Genomic DNA, 20,541 nt, shown 5'->3' on the forward strand with positions numbered 1-20,541 from the left:
TCATCTTCCTCCAACCAGAGAGGTAAGTCATGTTCTAGCAGAGGTTGGGTAGGAGGATATAGGACTAGTTGTTTGGACATATGCCCATTCTTGATGTTCATGCTCCTAGATCGACAACTAATGTAAGCATCTACAGTATCTAACCAAGGCCTCCCAAGATGAGGGGATACCCAGTGAGTTCTTCCTTTGGCTAAAGGACGAAGAGGTCAGCAGGGTACTCCTAGGAATTAATGGGGACCATGACATCTTCCACAATCCCCTCAGGAATCACAGTGGAGCGGTCTGCCAAATGCAGTACTGTTGAGGTCTTTCTTAGGGAACTTTGAAGGTTGAGTTTGAGCATAGTGTCCCTGGTCATTACGTTAATGGTAGCCCCTAGATCAATCAAGGTGTGGGGGATTATGGTGCCATTTATGTGGACATCAACTACAGGACTCCCAGGGTCCAGATATTTTGGACAGATTACCTATCCCAACATCAGGTCAGACAATTGTCCTATGACATTGATAGTTGGGGCATCTCTCTTGCACCTGCCTGGGTGCCTAAAACACTTCTCTTTGATCAACTTATTGTAGATTGGTACATCTTTTATGGCCTGGAGAAGTGGTATTTTCACACATAACTGTTTAAGTTCTCCCAGAAGTTTAGTTTCTTCTGGGTTTGGTTGCGTGGTTCCAGTTAGTCTCTCAGGAAAGGGTGGAATGGCTTTGGGTTCACTTTCCTGTTACACTTCCTCATCCTCCTTAGGAGGAGGTTGGCTATCTGGAAGGACATTCCTAGATCATATGTTTATCTCCTGAATCTCCACAGCATAGGTAGGGTATGTGGTTTCTCCAGTATATACCTGTTGGGTCTGTCTATTATTGGGGTTCAGGTTCGGTTGAGTAGGTATCTAGGGTTGTCTTGGAGGAGCAGGAGGTAATGGTTGTGCTTGAGCAGGTGGTGGAGGTGAAAGAGTGGGAGGAGAGTTATATTGGAGCATCCACCCCTGATGAGGTGTATTCCACTGAGGTTGTGGCTGAGTGTGAGAATGAAGTGAGTGAGCAGTTGGTTGAGTATGGTATTGAGGAGAATATGACCTAGGAGGGGGTGTGGACCAGGAAGGATCCGGAGGGGGACCCCAAGAAGGCATGGAAGTGGCTTGATTGGGGTTGTAATAAGTCTAGGATGTCCCTTGCATTCCCTGCTGGTAAGTTCTGGGTCCATGTGGCCTCCTTTGGTTTGTGAAGTAGAGTGGTTCAGTGGCTCTTTCAGCCCCTTGGTACATAGCTTTAATTCCAGGCAAGGAAGGGCACTGATTTGTGGGATGGTCTTCTTCACAGACAAAACACGCTTCTATAGAGTGCAATGGACATTCATTCCTAGGATGCTTTCTAGTGCACCTGGGACAGAAGATGGCCAAAGCCCTCTAGGCTTCCTCTTCTTTTGGATTTTCAAGGTATCCATTTGCATGGCAATGGTCTGTCTCATCTCGCTCTTGATATCTTCCATTTGTTTTGCAAACTCGTTTTTAAGGAATGAGCTAGATAAGCGGGTATTGGCTAAGAGTTGACTTCCCCTACCTCTCTTTCTGGCTGCCCTAGAATGGTTTTTAAATACAGTCTTTATGTCATCATAAGGTAGCTGGTAGATGTCTCCCCTGGCCAGCAAATGGAGGGTATCTAGAAGGTCTTCAGGGACTCCTCTGAGCAGTACCAAATTCAGAGATTTGGGGTCAAGTGTACACCTGGCCCTTTTATAACTAAGTTGAAATATCTCTTCATAGTCTTCTAAAGATTCATCACCTCCCATGGTCATTCGAAAGATTTATTCCTTTGTATCCTTTGACCTACAGTAGTCTCGGTATTTGTTGTTAAAGGTTTGCTGCATTTGATCCCAAGTTGTGATATTGTTTCCAGGTAGCCCGATGAACCAACGAAGTGTTGCATCCTTGAGGGTAGAAGGAAAGAGTTTCAACATTTGCTTGTCTTCTCCATAGACATAAGTTCGACAAAGGATAGGAAAATCAAACAAGAAGGTATCAGGGTCTTCAGTAGTCAATCCATGGAAGTGAGGTAAGGCTGAGGGACTGATGTTTTTCATTTTTGTGTCCCCATTGGTCTCTTGAATGGGAAAGGTACCTTCTACTCTTTCCCCATTCCCCCTACCATTTCTGTTTTCAGCCATGGTCTCAGGAGCAATGGTTTCTTGCTCTTCTTCTATTATAGGATCTTTGTATATCTCTCGAGGTTCACCTATAAGTTCTTTAGCATCACTGCCACCAAAGAAGAGAGAAGGGTGACTCAGTGATGTGGTGGGGGTGTTGGGTAGCAATTTTTCTAAATTGTCTCTGTTCCTACGAGGCATGAAATGAAATCTCTTTTCTTTGGGTGATTTTTGTTGCTTTTTGTCTGCTTGTACCTACAAAAACTGAAATAGATTGAACTACAAATAACTAAAATCTATCTTGCTGAATTGAAATTGTAGAATTGAAATGAAAGTAAGAAAGGATTAATTTATTTTGCTGAAAAGAAATTGCAGAATTGAAATGAAAGAAGGAAAGGACTAATCTATTTTGCTGAAATGAAATTTCAGAATTGAAATGAAAGTAGGAAATGCTAATCTATGCTTGCTGAAATGAAATTGCCGAATTGAAATGAAAGAAGGAAATCTCTAATCTACGCTTGCTGAATTGAAATTACAAAATTGAAAGGAAGCAACTACTCTACTCTTGCTGAAATAAACTACTTAGCAGAATGTTTGCAGTAGAAAATAGAAGAAAAGCAGTAATCACAAAATACTCTGATGCTTCCCTGGAAATGGCACCAAAAAGATGGTGAGCTCTAGTATTGCAGCAATGATGCTGAAGCTCCTGAGATTCCCTACTTTACTTTTATCAAACCGGTAGTTCGTAACAAACTTGGAAGTGATGGTGTTGTATGCACAAGTACTAGCTCTTACTGCAGGCTGTCACTTGATCAGTTGGCACAAGTTTGCTAGGAGCTTAAGCCAACTTCTATGAGTTTTTAGAAGAAGCTTCTAACTGTGATGGATGGAAGCTAACTCAAAAGATGCTAGTCTACTTGCAGGAACAATGATGGAAGTTGAAAGGAAATGCAAACCCTGGCAAACCCTAACTTTACTGACTAACCCTACTTGTGCAAGAAAGAGATGCACAACTACTGAAATGGATACCATGGACTATTGTAGAGGTAAAATACATGTGTTTAAGCTACTTAAGAAGAAAAATATGGAAAAATCATCTTTTTGTATTTTTGAGCAATTTTAAACAGAATTATTATGCATGTGTTTTGACTATTTTTTACTGTGCAGAGGTTTATTGCCGAAAGGAAATGGAGTGGGTGTTTGTAGAGGTTTAGGAAGGTGTGGAGAGGACCTAAGGGGTCCCTAGCACCCTTCTGTTGTCTTCTATAGGAGGTTGCAGGGGATCTACAGGAAATTCTACCGGAAGTTCTTCAGGAACAGGCTGAAAGTGGTTTTTAGAGGATTGATGGTGGAAAAACTATGGGGAAGTGGAAATGAAGGATGTATAAATAGGTGTAGGACCTGGTAAATGAAGCTAAGGAGTGATGAAGATGGTTGGATTTTTTCAAGGATGAAAAAAGCAATGTTGCACAAAAATGTAGAAATTAGGGCAAGTTGGGAAAGTGTGGCGAATGAAGGGAAGAAATCTTGAGTGAGGGACTAGAGCAAGTTGTATGATGGAGGAAGGGTAGATAGGAATGTATTTCAAGTGTTCTGCACATTACTTTCCAAAAACTGATCCAAACAAAGACTAAAAAATAGAGATCTATCTATTTTGACCTAATCTGCTCTTAAAAACTAGAAATATGATGAACATCAGTTCATGGATAGAAAATCATGCAAGATAGCTTATGGAAAGTGAACAAGAATAGATCTAAACATGGAAGCATGACTGATATCAAATTTTCCAACTCAAAATCTAACACTAGCAATCGCATTGGAAGGCAAAAACAGTGTTTTTGTGGCAGCAAGTGTACTTTGGCCTCAATTCATCGTCCCGAGGGAGAACTGAGATCAAGGACTGATTGGTAGCCTTTTTGTGGATCTTTTCTGTTACCAAACTATCAAATCAACCTGAAGCATGAAAAACTATCTTAATCATCAAAAACAACCTAAGACATGAAGCAAGTTTTTAACCTAAATAACAAAAATTATTCTATGAATGCAAGAAAAACACATAAAAGTACACAAAGGAGGTACTGGCACTTGGGTTGGGCCCAACCCCAAGATTTATAGCCTCCTAAGAAATATCAGAGCTGGTGCAAAACTGGATTCATCTTCATTGATAAAAAATAATAATTACATCCCAAAAGCTATCTACAAGAAAAAGCTCGAAAATGTGCTGATACAAGCTGCACTAAAGTGCGAAAATAGACTAAAAAATGACTAAAATACCAAGGCTTGAAGCCTTCCTACTTATGCAAACAAGGACCCCCAACAATCCTCCTTAACTTTAGGGGCTTGGCTGCCCAAAAGTGAAGTCAATCAACCACTTCACTAGACCTGCTTGGCTGCCCTTGAAATCATCTTTGGTGGGTTGTAGAACTCCGAGCTGATGGTGGAGAACTCGAGGAAGGGGTCATTTAGTGTAGTAGACACCCCTCCTAAAAATCCTCAGCCTTGTCTCCTCGTATTTGGCTGCCAATCGACTCATAAATGCCTGATCTTGGTCCAAAAATGTCCAAAAGTCTGCAATATGCACATATTAGACCTTGTGGTAAAGTGACTATTCCCATTTACACAATTAACATAAATATATTCAAAAGAATGCATAAAACTATGGAGAATGGTGGATTAAATGAGAATAATAGGCAAAATGAGCCCATATAGTTACCCATTTCTAGGGCTCATCAGTTCTAATGTCTTCAAAAGGCCTAAATTAGCCTAGCTAGCCTCTTGTTTCACTCTCTTAGGTCGAAAGTTTCATCTTCAGCTCATTTACTGAATTTCTCTTAGTATTCCTCCACCAAATCTAAAACTGACAGTTTAACTGGAGTTAAATTTGGCAAACTGCGCCAAATTTGGAAGTCTGCTAAGTGAAACCATCGGTTGACCGTAAACGTCAGCAGAAAATGTGCATGCGATAGGTGTTCTGGGCGGTTAGGATATGGTTTGCACTGGCGGGTGGTTAACATAATTGTGGGTGGTTTTGTTGGCATGTGACCGTAATTCCTGGGACTGCTGGTGATCTATTCCCAAACCTCCAACTGTAACCACATAAATATAACCTACGTTCATAGTCTGTTAAGAACTAATGCGTAGCGTGGATGGTCAAGATAGTAGGTTTGCCCACGGGAGGTCACGGGTTCGATCATGGTTGACCCCATAAAAAAATTATGATGCCAATTCAGGGCCATGTGGCAGCCTCCGGGCTTGCCACATGTCGGTCTCTCATTGGTCCAACCAAACAGAATATTATAGCAAATATTTTGGAGAATATTCTAGGAAATACTCCAAAAAATATTCCTTGAAATATTCTTTTTTTAATTTTTCTAAAATTCAAAAATTTGCTGTTTACTGGGCATTTTTAAAATTCAATAACTCCTCCATATGGTGTTAGTTTTTCAAACTGTTCATGGCTCCAAAATTAGGAAGACGATATCTATCTGGTCATTTAGGTTTGACACTCTTTTGAACACTTTAAAATTTGAACTATCATAAAGGTCTTGGATCAATATCTGATCACTCCTCACCATTGGGAATCTTTTGGAGCTCAAAATACTGATATACTGATCTGAACAATAGATGAGAGTACAGTACCCTCTTCTTCCAGCCTTTATACACTTTCCTGCATGGTGGGTGCCTTTGAACGAAAACTCGAAGGTAGTCGAAACTTCCCTTCTTGGATGCGCTTGTCCTCCTATTAAGGACTGTCTTCCTTGAACTCATTTAGAATTTACAGTAGGTAGTTGAATAGACATTTGGTGACCTTTGCTACTACAAATCCCCTTTAGCAGACAATGTCAAAATACAAGAAAACAACTTGACGACATAAATTCTTGCTCCATCAAAAGAAACAAAAATCACATCATGTGAATCATCAACATGTCTTTACATCTTGTGTACAAATGATCGATTAAATCCCAAGATGACAAAATCATGCCTTTTCAAACATTTTACCCTTCAAGTCAAGCATGTACAATTTTTTTTTAATGATTCTTTTACAAAGATGAAACACTTCATAATTATCTCCCTTTTACAATCTCGGAGATCAAATCAACTCTTCCAAGTCAACATGACATTACATGCATGCTTAAACAAAACAATATGATGGTCAATATCTTTCCATCAAGTCAATTACATACATGTTTAAATACAATGAAATCCTTAACATCCCTGGGTTCATACATTCCATTCTCATGCATGTATTCGATTCTTCAACTTTTTCTTAAGCACAATCATAAGTACAAGATCCTCGATCACATGTACATGTACTTTCAAAGCTGAAATGAATATAATTTTGCTGCAATAAAGTGGGTCTCATACTCAACTTTTCCATCCTGCAACTTGCATTCCATTAGCAAAGAAATGCATCAAATCGAAAGACATGCAACTTTAATTGGATAAGAACTCTAACCATTTCTTACCAATCCACATCAAAGGTGCTTCCTTTAACTGTACATCGACATCAACATGTGGATCATCCTGAAACACATCAATTATGGAAACTTCCTTTCCATTCTTGCCATTCTCTTTTTCCACCTTCTTCAAATTTCATGGAAGCATTGTTGGATTCAAAGTCCAACAACTTTCAGTAATATGTCCTTGCTTATGGCAATAAGTACAACACATGTGCATCTTCTTGACAACATAATTTGCATTGTCCAATGGACCTTTGGCTTCTTGCCTCCTTTCCTTCAAAAGTTTCCTATATGTGGCCATTCTTTTCCAACATCTAGAAACACTATGGTTAACCAAACCACAAAAGGAACATGCAATTATTTTCTAATGCTTATGTGGAAATTTACCATGCTTTACATTATCAAAAGAAGTATGATGGAAATCAGATTTATACCTTTCTCCTTCACCTTCATTACCTTCATGAGGAGGTGAATCAAATGAAGAAGCAAATCCCTTTGGAACACCATAAATCCCTTCAATGGTTTTATAGCTTTAACAATTCTCTTGTTCAAGTGCATGCTTATGAACATCTTCTTCCTGAAAATGATGTTTCAAACTATTGCATTCCCCAAGAATACAATATTTTCCAACTTGAGGTAGAGAACCTGACATGAAACTCCTTCTAGGAACTGTTTCAATTGCCTTCATGACTGCTTCGGAACTTTCTCCATAAGATTGTCCATAGCCAAGACCCAAATACTTAGGCCTTTCCTCAAACATTATTGGCTCAACAATTCCCTGTGATTTTTTTCCCAATCCTTTTCCTTCATAGCCCATTTTTGACATCAACTTGGACCCTATGCCTCTTGTATGTTTTTCAAAAGAACCAACATAAACATTCTTAGATGAAATTGAAGACAAACTAGGATTGTTTACCACTTCTTCAAGATGATACTTGACTAAGGTTTCTTTGGAAACAAGGAGTTGTGTCTCCAACTCATGCATCCTTTCCAGATTCATATTGGCAATATGAAGTTGGCTTTCCATTTCCTACAATTTTTCAAAAAGCAACTGCTTCTCTTACTTCATGGAATTCAACTGCTCTTTAAGTTTGGTGCTCTTCCTTTCATCCTCATACATTTCGCTTACCATATCCATCATGATGAACAAGTCTCGCTTCATGTCTTCATCAAAGAATCTTGTGAAAGAGGAGGATTTGGAAAACTCACTTTTATGAATTTTCATTATAAAAATGAACAAACAAACTTCAACAAAATTCATAATCTAATAACAAATTTTGGAACCATATGATTGCACAGTCAATCCCTTATTCAAACAACATGTTTTACATAAAACCTCTTGTGCTTCAAGGATTGCCTTGAGGTCCTTAGGGTAAGGAGAATGCCTTCATCCCTTCTTCCTTCTTTTCCTCTCCTGGACTTAGCTATCAGTAGCTTTCCCTTCGCATTTGCAAACTCAAACAATAGTCGGTTTACAAATAATCAATCAGCAAAATCCTTTGTACTGTTTAAACACCTTTCAAGTCAAACAAGAAAATTGATTGCACTGTCAATCAAGCATCCTTCTCTGCTACCATCTGATCTGAAATGAGGGTTTGAACAACTTGTCATGCTTACAAGAACCTCCCACTCCAAAGCTTAAACAAACATGATCTAGCTTATGTTGACAATTGTGGAATTATGTACTTGAAACAGGTGTATGTGTTTGTTTGTTTTCATCTGTTTAAGTGCTTTAACTTGATTTGTTTCTTCTAATATTAAACACATATATCAGACATATAATGCAGCAAATAAACATCACACATAACAAAAAATTTAATAATGAGTTCACCCCAATCTCGTGGGCTATGTCTCTGTGAGCTCTTGTCAACTTGACTTGGCTCTTTGGGATTATAGTATGAATTATTTTACAAGTTCCACACTCAACTCCAAAGGTTTCTGAACTGAACCAATGGGCTTAGAAAACCATCTACATTCTTGTCATGGTTTTCCTCATTGTGCAAGTAGATCTAGGCTCCCTTGGACTTGATTCCTACAGTAGGTGCACTGAGCTTCCTTGAGCTTCTTAATGGCACAAAATCCTTTAGAATGCTTCAAATGTATTTGAAACCTTTTCTACTATCTTCGTCACTTATCTGACATCAACAAATGACTATTCATTTGCTCAAAATGAGCATTGCATCCCCGATCTAGGCCTTCCTCCACGGTTGGCTCTAGGCTGCCTGAAACTTCCCTTCAACATCTCGGCCTTTAGAAGTCTCCAAATGCTTCTGAAAACACCTTCATTGGATTCAAAAGGTTCATTACAGTTAGGAATGACTATTTTTTTCTGAGAATGGATACTGGTAGCTCCTACAACAGCCTCCAACCCCTGGTGGCCCTGAGCTCCAAAATCTCCCTGGATGAAAATCTCCTTGAAGATGGCTTCTTCAGCTTCTCTAGACTATTCCAATGGCTTCAGAAGGCCCAAATTAGCCTAGCTAGCCTCTTGTTTCACTCTCTTAGGTCAAAAATTTCATCTTCAGTTCATTTACTGAATTTCTCCTAGTATTCCTCCACCAAATCTGGAACTCGCAGTTTAACTGGAGTTAAATTTGGCAAACCGCGCCAAATTTGGAAGTCTACCAAGCAAAACTGACAGCTGGCTATAACTGTCAGTGGAAAATGAGCATGTGAAAGGTGTTATAGGTGGTTAGGATATGGTTTGCACTGGCAAGTGATTAACATAACCGTCGACGGTTTTGTTGTCATGTGATAGTAATTCCTGGGACCGCTGGCAGTCTATTCCCAAACCTCCAATTGTAAGCACATAAATATAACCTACATGCATAGTTTCTTAAGAACAAATGCGTAGCATGGATGTTCAAGAATGTAGGTTTGCCGGTGGGAGGTCACAGGTTCGATCTTGGTCAACCCCATAAAATTTTACGATGCCAATTTAGGGCCACAAGGTAGCCTCCGAGCTTGCCACGTGTCAGTATTTGATTGGTCCAAAAAAAGGAATATTCCAGTGAATATCATAGAGAATATTCCAAGGAATATTCCTCGAAATATTCTTTTTTTTTAATTTTCCAAAATTCAAAAATTTGCAGTTTACTAGGCATTTTTAAAATGCAATAACTCCTCCATACTTTGTCAATTTTTCAAACTGTTCACAGCGCTAGAATCAGGAAGATGAGATCTATCCAGTTGTTCAGGTTCAACACTCTTTCAAAAAAATTTAAATTTGAGCTATCATCAAGGTCCTGGATCAATATCTGATCATGCCACAATCCATGGTAATTAAACATTATAATCTTGGTTATTCCATGCTTTGAATTTCATGTTTAGAGATAGAGAATAAAATCTAACCAAACTATTTAATCTTGACAAATAAGTAGATAGGTAGAGTGAATAAAAGGAGCCCAACAGTTTAATCTGAGCCCTTGGATGTAATAAGGATAGACGTAAATAGATTTCCATTGTATAAGAAAAGAAAAATGTTTTCACAAGGGTTTGCCAGCTTAAGTGCACCCTAATAAAGAGTAGAAAAATCATAGGATGAGTAGATGGGTAAGTAGTTGCATGGTTGCAGAATTGTGATGAATGATTAGATAAAATCATATCATTTACTTCCATCATCAAGTTGCTAAATTATGGATGATAATTGAACATTTACACAAAGTCAAGTGATTAATTCCCCCATTCATTTTACCCTTAATTTTACTAATTTCCCATAAGCAAAGTCAAAAGTACCAAAAACCTTAAGTTAAAGGGGCTCAGAGCATTTCTCTAACTTCTGGAGGGACCGGACCCTCGGCCCAATAATTTATATGTCTTATGTACTAAAAGCCCCATCAAAAATATTCACCCCCTTCAATTCATTCTTTTTCCCCTTAGAAATCCCTTTTCCTAAGGTAAAATCACCATTTTCCTAGGGAAAGTAATCACCCCCATGTAAAACCCCTTTTTCACAAAAAACCCACAAATGCGCATTTAGCCTAAGTTATAAATGTTTCTATGTGTAAAGTAAATGAATTACAAAAACATATTATACTTAGCGCGAATCCATTTTCCCCACTTTCATTCATATTAACTCCTAATTTTAATTATATGTATTAAATCCCAAAAACACCCCTTTCCCGTATATTTTATTAAAAACCCATATGGTAATATCCCGCCCCGAAGTTTGAAATATAAGCTTTATTGATAAACTAATTAAAGGGTTAATTAAGTTGATCAGCAGCTAATTAATAACCTTGACCCCCTCATCGGAAAAAGAAATTAATTAATCAATCAGTAGCTAATTAATAATCTGTCCCCACCAATTAAATCACTCTTGAGGTCATTAAACCTTTATAATCCTCATTAATTAATCCCTCCACTCATTAAAACTCCACCGAGCGCCTCCATTAAACCTCACATCAAATCATAGCCCCAATCACTGTGCGATTTGACCCAAGTTGATCCAACGGTCAACTCTCATATTGGGTGGCCTCCAAAGGCTGACCTTTACCCACCCGATATGAGTGGTTTTACTATTCACCACGCCGCTACATGGCACCCGATGAACGGCATCGGGCAACCTTTCCCCAAAACCACTTTATCCCAAAAGCAGTGCGATACGATCCTGCTTACCACCTTGTTATAGACATTTTTGGGCACTACAACGCCAAGCATAAAATTTCCATAAACCAAGGGCTCCTAAGTCCCTAAAAGTGTTGTTCCAACCCCTAAAGGAACAAGGTCAACTGATTACAGCTTCTCCCAGAAGTTCTCCATGAAAAACTACTCAGAACTGGTCAAAACTGGATCATTTCACCTACTCCATAGGCAAAGTGCGTTGCATCTCACCTAAGTACACTCAGTGGGTGCATTGCATTTCAAAAATCCCTTCTATGGGGTGCAATGGGCGAGAAGAAACAAATGGCAGTGTCAATCCGCGAGGTGGAGAAGCATGGAATCTTCCAGAAACTTCTCCTGTGATACTTGCCTTTCTGAATTCGACCAAGGATGAGTAAGAGATCATCAATCTCCAAATGGAAGCAAGAACTATCAGAGGGAAGACACTAATCAAATCACAAGCTGACTCATCTCCCTTGCAGACATCTATATATGGATCCCTCATCCCAAAGATCCGGAGGCTAGAATTTTGCATCTTGTAAGGAATTGTTGTTGGTTTCTTGAGGCAACATCATAGTGTTGGGTGATCTAAGCTTTGCATGAGGTGAAGGAGGGCTTACCTGCTGAGAGGATGATGCTGGGTCAGAACAATTGGTTGTAACTCTCTTGGCTCTTTCTTGATTACCAATAAAGCTATTCAAGTTTTCCTCCATACTCTTGTGTCATTTATGTTTCATGCATTTGTATGGTCAATTTACATCTGATCCTAGATTGTTTATGATAATAGATCCATGTTCTTGTATAGTGTTATGCTGCTTTGATTCTACAGGTACTCTGTGAAGCTGGGTATATGAGAAAGCAAGTAGCAAAGGACTATCAGAAGAGAGAGGAATCGAGCAAGGAACCAAGCGCAAGGCAGAGGTTGGTCTCCTTTATTCTTCTCTCATCTATCTTTCATAAAGGAAAGTAGTTTTACTTTGTTTGTTTCTAAGGTAGCTACCCGCCTTAGTGGGATTAACAGTTCTGCATAGACACTTTTCCCTGTAACAAAATGGCGACTCCGCTGGGGAGCGACTAGGTTGCTTGTTTATCTACATTTGTTTACTTTATAAACTTACAGATGGAGCCTGAAGTCGAGCCAGGTAGCCTTCGAAATGCATTTCCTGTGCAAATGCAAAGTAGATAAATGCCGCTTCAGTCAATCTCCAGGTTTTGTTTATGAATTAAACAACTGATTTACAAACTCTCTAATTGCCCTTGTGGTGGCTCTAGTAACCTCCTTGGATCTACCCCTATGATTGATTTACTGATTACCACTTGCTCGGCCAAAATCCCTGAACTGAACTGCAAACTGTGACCCAGAACCCAAGCAAAGTCTCATTTCTGGTCCAGCGCACTGTCTGCTCTGTGAATCTCAAATTCAGCACACTTCCCAAGTGTATTAGGTGCGCTGCATTTCAAATTCACTGTGTTACAGGTGCGCTGATCAGACAAGGCATTGTTCCTAAATTTTGGTTTCTGTGTTCACTCTTTTCAGATCTATTCAAGAGTTCTGCTGCCTGTAGTCAGTATACCTCTGTTTGAAACCCTTTCCTTGTTGTTATTCCACCTCCATTGTGCAAAGAACTGTAAATGTTTTTGTGTATTTGTTGAGTCATTTTCAGTTCTCCTTTACAAAAAAGTAACGTAATTGTACCATCATTTCTTGATTTGAAAGTGTCGCAAGCATCGTTTTCAGTCATAGAAGAGAATCTTATTGTTCTTGATGGTCGATTACCCTGTTACTATTGTATTCGATCTGAATTAATAGTTTTTCTAGTGTCGAAAGCAAGTTTTCATTTCCAAATCGCAAAGTGTCGTCATTGTCTTCATTTTTATTTTGAAAAGAAACTTGTTAGTAATTGTCGCTTTGAAAAATAATTCAGATTTGCGCATTAGCTTTCTTTTTATCATTCACATATTAAGAAGGCTGAAAAAAAATACATGCATGTGCATTTGCATTTAGACTATTTGATTTGTTTGATTTAGGATGGTGCATATAGTGTGTGCTCTTTTCTCTTTGTTGAAAGAATTTTGTCTCTCTTTCCTTAGTAGCTAGGATTTTCATTGCACAAAGAAGATAAAAAGACTGTTTATCATCTTAGATTGCATTTTAGGAATTGTACATCTACATCACGCGGTGAACCTGAAAGGAAAATTTCTTAAGCAAGATCAACTATAAAATAAATTTAATGAATCTAACAACGCTTTGGAACCTAACGCACAACATCTAGAAGTCTAGGCTAGAGACGTATTCCGGCGTCGTAAAGCCTAGTAACTATTGTTCTCACTGTTGGTTGGGTGATTCCTCCACTTTGAGACGATAAGTGCCAGTATGGACTTGTGCTCCCACGTACCGTCGAGTATATTTTGGGAGACCACAATAGGCTTAATCCTTTATCCATAGGAAGCCGTGTCTGCCACCCTATCGATCGCAATGCACTGAACACAACATTCGGGAAGATTGACTGTCATACCATAAAAAGTATTTTGCAGTTTTGCGATTGGTTTGGTAATCCCTCTGCCTAGATTTCCAGAGTAGTCCCCTTCATTCCTTTTCAGACTCCTTAACGGAAAAGGTCCATCTAAGCACTTGTCACTTCAGGCTCATTAAAAATCGAAGGCGACTAGAGTCATCTTTTGTTTTTTCTCGACTCTTTAAAATTGAAAAAAAAAGTTGTGTCAAAGCATCTAAAATTTATTTTAAACGGAATAATCGTCACCTTTCCCACGTTGGTCTTAGGTTGAGAAAATGGAGTCCACCAACCAAGGAGTTCCCCTTGGAGGAAATCCTAGTCCCTTCTCCTCTTGGGGAGATGTTGGTGCACCCCACATGGCCACATTGTCACCTCCAGGATTGACGATTGGCTTTCCTGTATGGCTTTTCTCAACCTCCTTCGTTCAGAACACCGCAATTCCTGAACAATCGAGTCAGCAACTAGACAATTCCAGAGTTACCCCCCAACCCTCTACTTCGTCCAATTCTTCCTCTCCTCCTTCCTCTTCGCTTGATGAGGCTGGTAAAGCCAAAAGTCAAGTACCTGAGAAAAAGAAGGAAAAGAAGAAGAAAGAGAAGAAGAAGAAGGAGCCAAAGGCAAAAAGGGGCAACCAAGCGTCCTCTAGCGAAAATCCACACACTGCATCGACTAGGCCTAAATCGCCATGTGTCATTTGCAAAGGAGACCATTATCATGGAGATTGTCCCTGCATCCCTCGGATCTGAAGGGACTGGTCCCCTCATTTGCACAACCCGGTGTCATCAACCTCTGATGATCATGTTGAAAGCACATCGTCGACTAGTGAAAGTGAAGCCTCTGGACAAAAAGGAAAGTGCAAATTTCCTTGTAAACTGTGTGAAGGCGATCACGCCATCCACCATTGTCCCTTGTTAGACGAGGCTAAAAGAGTTTTGGACGATCGTCCGGTTTCACCGTTACGACTTCCTCCTAGATATAAGAAACTCTTGCCGAGTCCGTCACTAGTTGAAAATCCGGCTGACCCGCCCAGGTGGTCGGCCGAAGTGTTTATCATTGATGATAAACCATCTGAACCCATACCAGACGAAAGTCAAAAGGTCGAGGCAGCATTTGACCCGATCTTGCCTTCAGAGGTTCCATCTTCAGATGATACAGTCACCGAAGAGAACAAGGATGACACCATCCAAATTCTTTTCGTAAACACAGACTCCGATGAACATGGGGGCAATTTACCCATTACTTTACCGCAGGAAGGAAGTTCGTCAGAGTTGTACCCGGCCATCTATTCGGTCCCAACTCCAAGCAACCTAGTTGTTTCCTTCGACTGGAATCAGCTAGGCAGACCTCGTTTACCGGCTAGTGTACCATTTCAAATCATTTTTCAAGTATATAGAATGGTTATGGTTGGTACCATCATAGATGAAGGGGCTTCTGTGAGTATCCTTTCCTCGACTACTTGGAAAGTGCTTGGTTCGCCATCGCTTTTGCCTGAGATGAGAAATCTAACAGGCTTTGACAAAGGAACCAGTCGACCGTTAGGGATCCTTCCCAATGTGCCCATAACATTGAGAGGGGAAACCGTTCACATGAATGTAATGGTAGTCAAAGGACCCCCGGATTATAATCTACTCCTTCGGCGAGACTATATTTATTGCATGGGAGCCATTGTCTCATCACTCTTTAGAGTAATGTGTTTTCCGCACGAAGGAAGAGTGGTCAAGCTCGTAGACCAGCTTTCATTCCCCGGTTCACGCATAGAAAATAGTCATATACCATCCCTGAATGGTCTTTTCACGCAAGGAATGTCTCATCAATCTCCAGTCCGTCCACCTGATGAGCGCGAGTAATTCGGGAGACATGACTAACACCTAGGGGGCATGCACCCTAGTCTGCTTCAGTAGGAAAAATTCAGGTATAGGATAGGTTTCTGCGAGAGATATATCACTAGTCTGACACTCCCGTCGGTGATTGGAAAAGGGGGTTAGACTGGAATAATATTCCCTTGTCAAAGTTATGTGGGTGGAGGCGTCTGCGCCACTCGCCTTTGTCTATTTCGGTAGGCATCGCCGAAGAAGTGTTTTTTTTGCGGTGCAGATAAAACAATCTTTGGTAACCTGAAAGAGGTAAACCTTTCCCGATAAAACAAATGTTTTTGTCGGTAGATTGAAGGGTGACCTTGAAACTCTATTTTATACCTGGGGGCATGCAAACCTTTTGGCATGCAAGTGAAGAGCGACCATTTATTTTTTTAAATTTGTAGGTCCTCTAACCCTTTAAACTCGTAGGATTGGTCGTTTCCTAACTTGCATAAAGAAAGGATGTGGGGCAAAGATTTGAAAAATTGCCGTTTTTATATATGAGACATCCTTATTATATGACTGGATATATCGAGCAGTTTTAACGCGGACTTCATGCTCGTTAAAAAATAAACATAAGCAATGAGCAAATGTTTCCCCAGCGTTTAAGCTCATAAAAAATGAACCAATTCCCGGTAAATAACCGTCATGAATGTAGTACTTCAGCCTTTAAAGCCTTGGTCATGTTCTCATCATCACCTCCACTCTGTATTGGCTGATCATTCACCTCCATTTGATTGTTTACCCCTTTTGAGGAATAGCTGCGAAGAGTGATCCTGTTAGCCATCCTTGTAACACTGCCATGATTGGGAAATTCCAAACCTTACCTGGAATCAGCTGCTACCCAAATTTATCACTCGTTCCTCAAAGACGAGTCTCCTTTAAGCTCTTTTCAACTGACTCGTAAAATATGAAAAGATTGCCGAGCCATTGGCCTCTCCAGCTCGTTAAAGGGACCGGAAGTGCTATCCCTCCTTTAGATTTTAATCTTTTTGGACCTGAGGGATTATTACACAAAAAGATCGAGCGCTTGTTTTGTTCGGCTCGTTAAAAGTATCGAAAATTCATCCCTTCTATATTGTTTTATACTTTTTCGGACTTAAGGGATTAGATGACGAAAAAGGATTTTTTGGAGTTTCCTTTACGTCCCTTTTCAGACTCTCTAAAATTGAAAAGGACCGAGTTATCTTTGTCGTTAAACTCGTTAAAACCTAATAGCGACAAACTTGTCCATAGCAGACAAGAACGAGTTTCACTATCGCTAGGCTCTTTAAAACATAGGGATGGGCTTGCCCGAAGGGAAAATTATAGAACAAGCATATGTTATCCTCCTCAAGATTGACCAAGATAAAGAGGTACTGGTCAGCAATGACTGTGGAAAAATTGGGAAGAAAACTTGAAGAAACTTTGTTGGTAGCAAGTCGCTCTTGAACATGACACTTTCACTCTGCATCCAAGTCAAGTTGGGTTGTTTCATTCACCGGTAGCATCACCATGGTCACATCACACCATCCACATTTGGGGTTAATGCTACCAATCCATCATGTCAGTGTCGCCGATGTTCAAGAGAAGTCACTCAGAGAATTCACCTGTGTCTCACCCACTGCAAGACATTTACACTCCATTCTTTCATGACCGCCACCCTAAACCTTATATCACCAGACCATTTTCACCTCCATTAAAATCATTTGCTCTGTTCCATGTCATTGATGTGGGATTCATTAAGGCCCTCCTATGACAGATCTCTTCTTGCCGACATCAGCTCATTATCCAAGAAGTCGATCTAGGAACACCCATTTCAGTACTTTGAAGCTTGCATGCCTCAATGGCAAGTTTCTCACTTCCGGCGATAGGTTTACACCAATGGCCTTCGACTGAAAGATTTTGCATGGTGTTCGACGCCAAGTCCCTTATTCACACCACGTGAATTATACTATAGTACCTTGAGGATCATTATCATTATCGGTGATTCCTCTCACGCATATTAACAGCTTACATCATTGGCTGGTAATCAAACAATGTCTTTCCATGTTCGACTTCAGAACATCTCTCACATGGATCGACTTGTACTTTGAGTGAAGATTGAACGAGATTGAAGACCCTGGATCTAGTTTCATCCATCCAGGCTGCGATATATATTCAGGAAAATAAAGACATCAAATGTACATCATTGCTGCACAGATAATCATCCAATCAAAGGGATGATGGCTCTACCAGAATCATTAGTCTACACTCAAACGATTGTCTGTCCTATGTACATGAAAATGAATTTATAAAGCTGAGCATGGGAATGCCCGCCTCAGTTAGATCATGAAAATATTATGAAGATAATGTATTGTATTGTATCTTATTACAGGTCTCCTTCCATCTTGAAATAACTTCGGATCCTCATGATAAAGCATTTCACCCGACATCAAATAAGATTAATGACCTCATGCTTTAGGGGGCAACTGTTATAGACACTTTTGGGCATTGCAACCCCAAGCATAAAATGTCCATAAACCAAGGGCTCCTAAGTCCCTAAAAGTGTTTTTCCAACCCCTAAAGGAACAAGGTCAACTGATTACAGCTTCTCCCAGAAGTTCTCCATGAAAAACTACTCAGAACTGGTCAAAACTAGATCATTTCACCTGCTCCATAGGCAAAGTGCATTGCATCTCACCTAAGTACACTCAGTGGGTGCATTGCATTTCAAAAATCCCTTCTATGGGGTGCAATTGGCGAGAAGAGACAAATGGAAGTGTCATTCCGTGAGGTGGAGAAGCATGGAATCTTCCAGAAACTTCTCCTGTGACACTTGCCTCTCTGAATTCGACCAAGGATGAGTAAGAGATCATCAATCTCCAAGTGGAAGCAAGAACTATCAGAGGGAAGACACTAATCAAATCACAAGCTGACTCATCTCCCTTGCAGACATCTATATATGGATCCCTCATCCCAGAGATCCGGAGGCTGGAAATTTGCATCTTGTAAGGAATTGCTATTGGTTTCTTGAGGCAACATAATAGTGTTGGGTGATCTAAGCTTTGCATGAGGTGAAGAAGGGCTTACTTGCTGAGAGGATGATGTTGGGTCAGAACAATTGGTTGTAACTCTCTTGGCTCTTTCTTGATTACCAATAAAGCTATTCAAGTTTTCCTCCATACTCTTGTGTCATTTATGTTTCATACATTTGTATGGTCAATTTACATCTGATCCTAGATTGTTTATGATAATAGATCCATGTTCTTGTATAGTGTTATGCTGCTTTGATTCTACAGGTACTCTGTGAAGCCAGGTATACGAGAAAGCAAGCAGCAAAGGACTATCAGAAGAGAGAGGAATCGAGCAAGGAACCAAGCGCAAGACAGAGGTTGGTCTCCTTTATTCTTCTCTCATCTATCTTTCATAAAAGAAAACAAAAGTAGTTTTACTTTGTTTGTTTCTAAGGTAGCTACCCACCTTAGTGGGATTAGCAGTTCTGCATAGACACTTTTCCCTGTAACACACCTCCCTCTAAGCGACAAAATGTCACATCCCCCACTCGATGCCAAGTTTCCTTTTCCCAGCTTACCCGCCAAAATCATTGGCTTCAAGAATAAAACTAAAAAACTCATATTTTTTTTTGTTTTATTGTGGAAAAAGACCGCTTAGACCTCCATGCAAGCACCAGAGTATGTACAACCGTCAACCTACGTCCCACTGCCAACTTACTGACGTTGTTGAAACTCCAAACCTCCTTCTAGTCACGTGCGCTTCCTGCAAACAGTGCACAGTCACCATTACTTCGTTCAAGAGCCGAAACTAGGTATTTACCCAAATTCACAAAGAAACCCTGTTTTATTCCCAAACCTAAACTCAATTGCTTCAAATTACTAAGTAATTCAATAAGAAAATTGCCCAGTGACTCCAAATACTCTGAATTGGACCAGTTTTTCCCAAATTTCATTGAAAACCCTTCACCCCCATCCTTGAATCCACAAGAACCAAGGATGTCTACCCCAATTGCATTAAATGTCATGCCCATTTCTACTCCTCATAGGGATTTAGACCATCTTCCACTAGCAGATAAATATTTCCAGATTAATGATACCTCTGTCCAAGAATCCCCTCTGAAATTATACTACAAGTACAAACACCAACACCTAAACCATGTAGATTGCATAGGACTTTGGGAATCAGGTTTACCCAAATACCAATTCCCTAGAGTTCATATTTTCCCAGAGATTATCCACTACTGCCACATGAACTACAACCCTACTCAGAGAGCAGTAATGACCCCAGACCAATCTGTATTGTTTACCATCACTGCTGAGTCCATAAATCAAATGCTGCAGTTACAACCAAGCCAAAACCTAACCCCTCTTTCTGTTGGAGATTTACTTAATAGATTCCCTACACTCACCTCAATCAAACTTGATAGCTTTTTCCATACTTTCATTAGGTAAAAAGAATACACTAAAAAGGATCCTCCCCCTTACATGTGGTCTATTTTCTCTGATCTTGGCCGAGACATCATAGAAATGATATCTAGTGTGTTAGGCCAAACCACAAGTGAATTTGTTGATGAAATTATTGTATCCTTTATGTCTATCTACTCTCCTAGACAACCCCCAGCCATCATGTTTGACTTTGCTAAGTTCATTGCTGATAAAATGCATGATCAATTCATGAGGATGGATAATGAAAGAGTGTTCAAATATTCCTTGGTTTTATATCATCTTTTCTTGTATTATCAAGCTGACAAATTCCCAATTGCATTTCAGAAGCTTGATCCCAGAGGCAACCCTAGATCGCTAGTCTTATGGACTTCATTGATCCACCTATATGACTCTCAATATTATTATAATAATTTCATAGATCTCTTTGTGCATTTAGTGGCAACTATGTTACTAGGAATCGCTCCCCCTAGAATCAATGCAGATATTAGGAGGGTCCTTCAGTTGTCAAAACAATATAGAGTGGGGGATTGGTACTCGTACC

Source organism: Pinus tabuliformis, chromosome 9 (assembly GCF_031772625.1).
Source record: "Pinus tabuliformis cultivar Carrire ecotype Pingquan chromosome 9, CPIR1, whole genome shotgun sequence".
Taxonomy (NCBI): Eukaryota; Viridiplantae; Streptophyta; class Pinopsida; order Pinales; family Pinaceae; genus Pinus; species Pinus tabuliformis.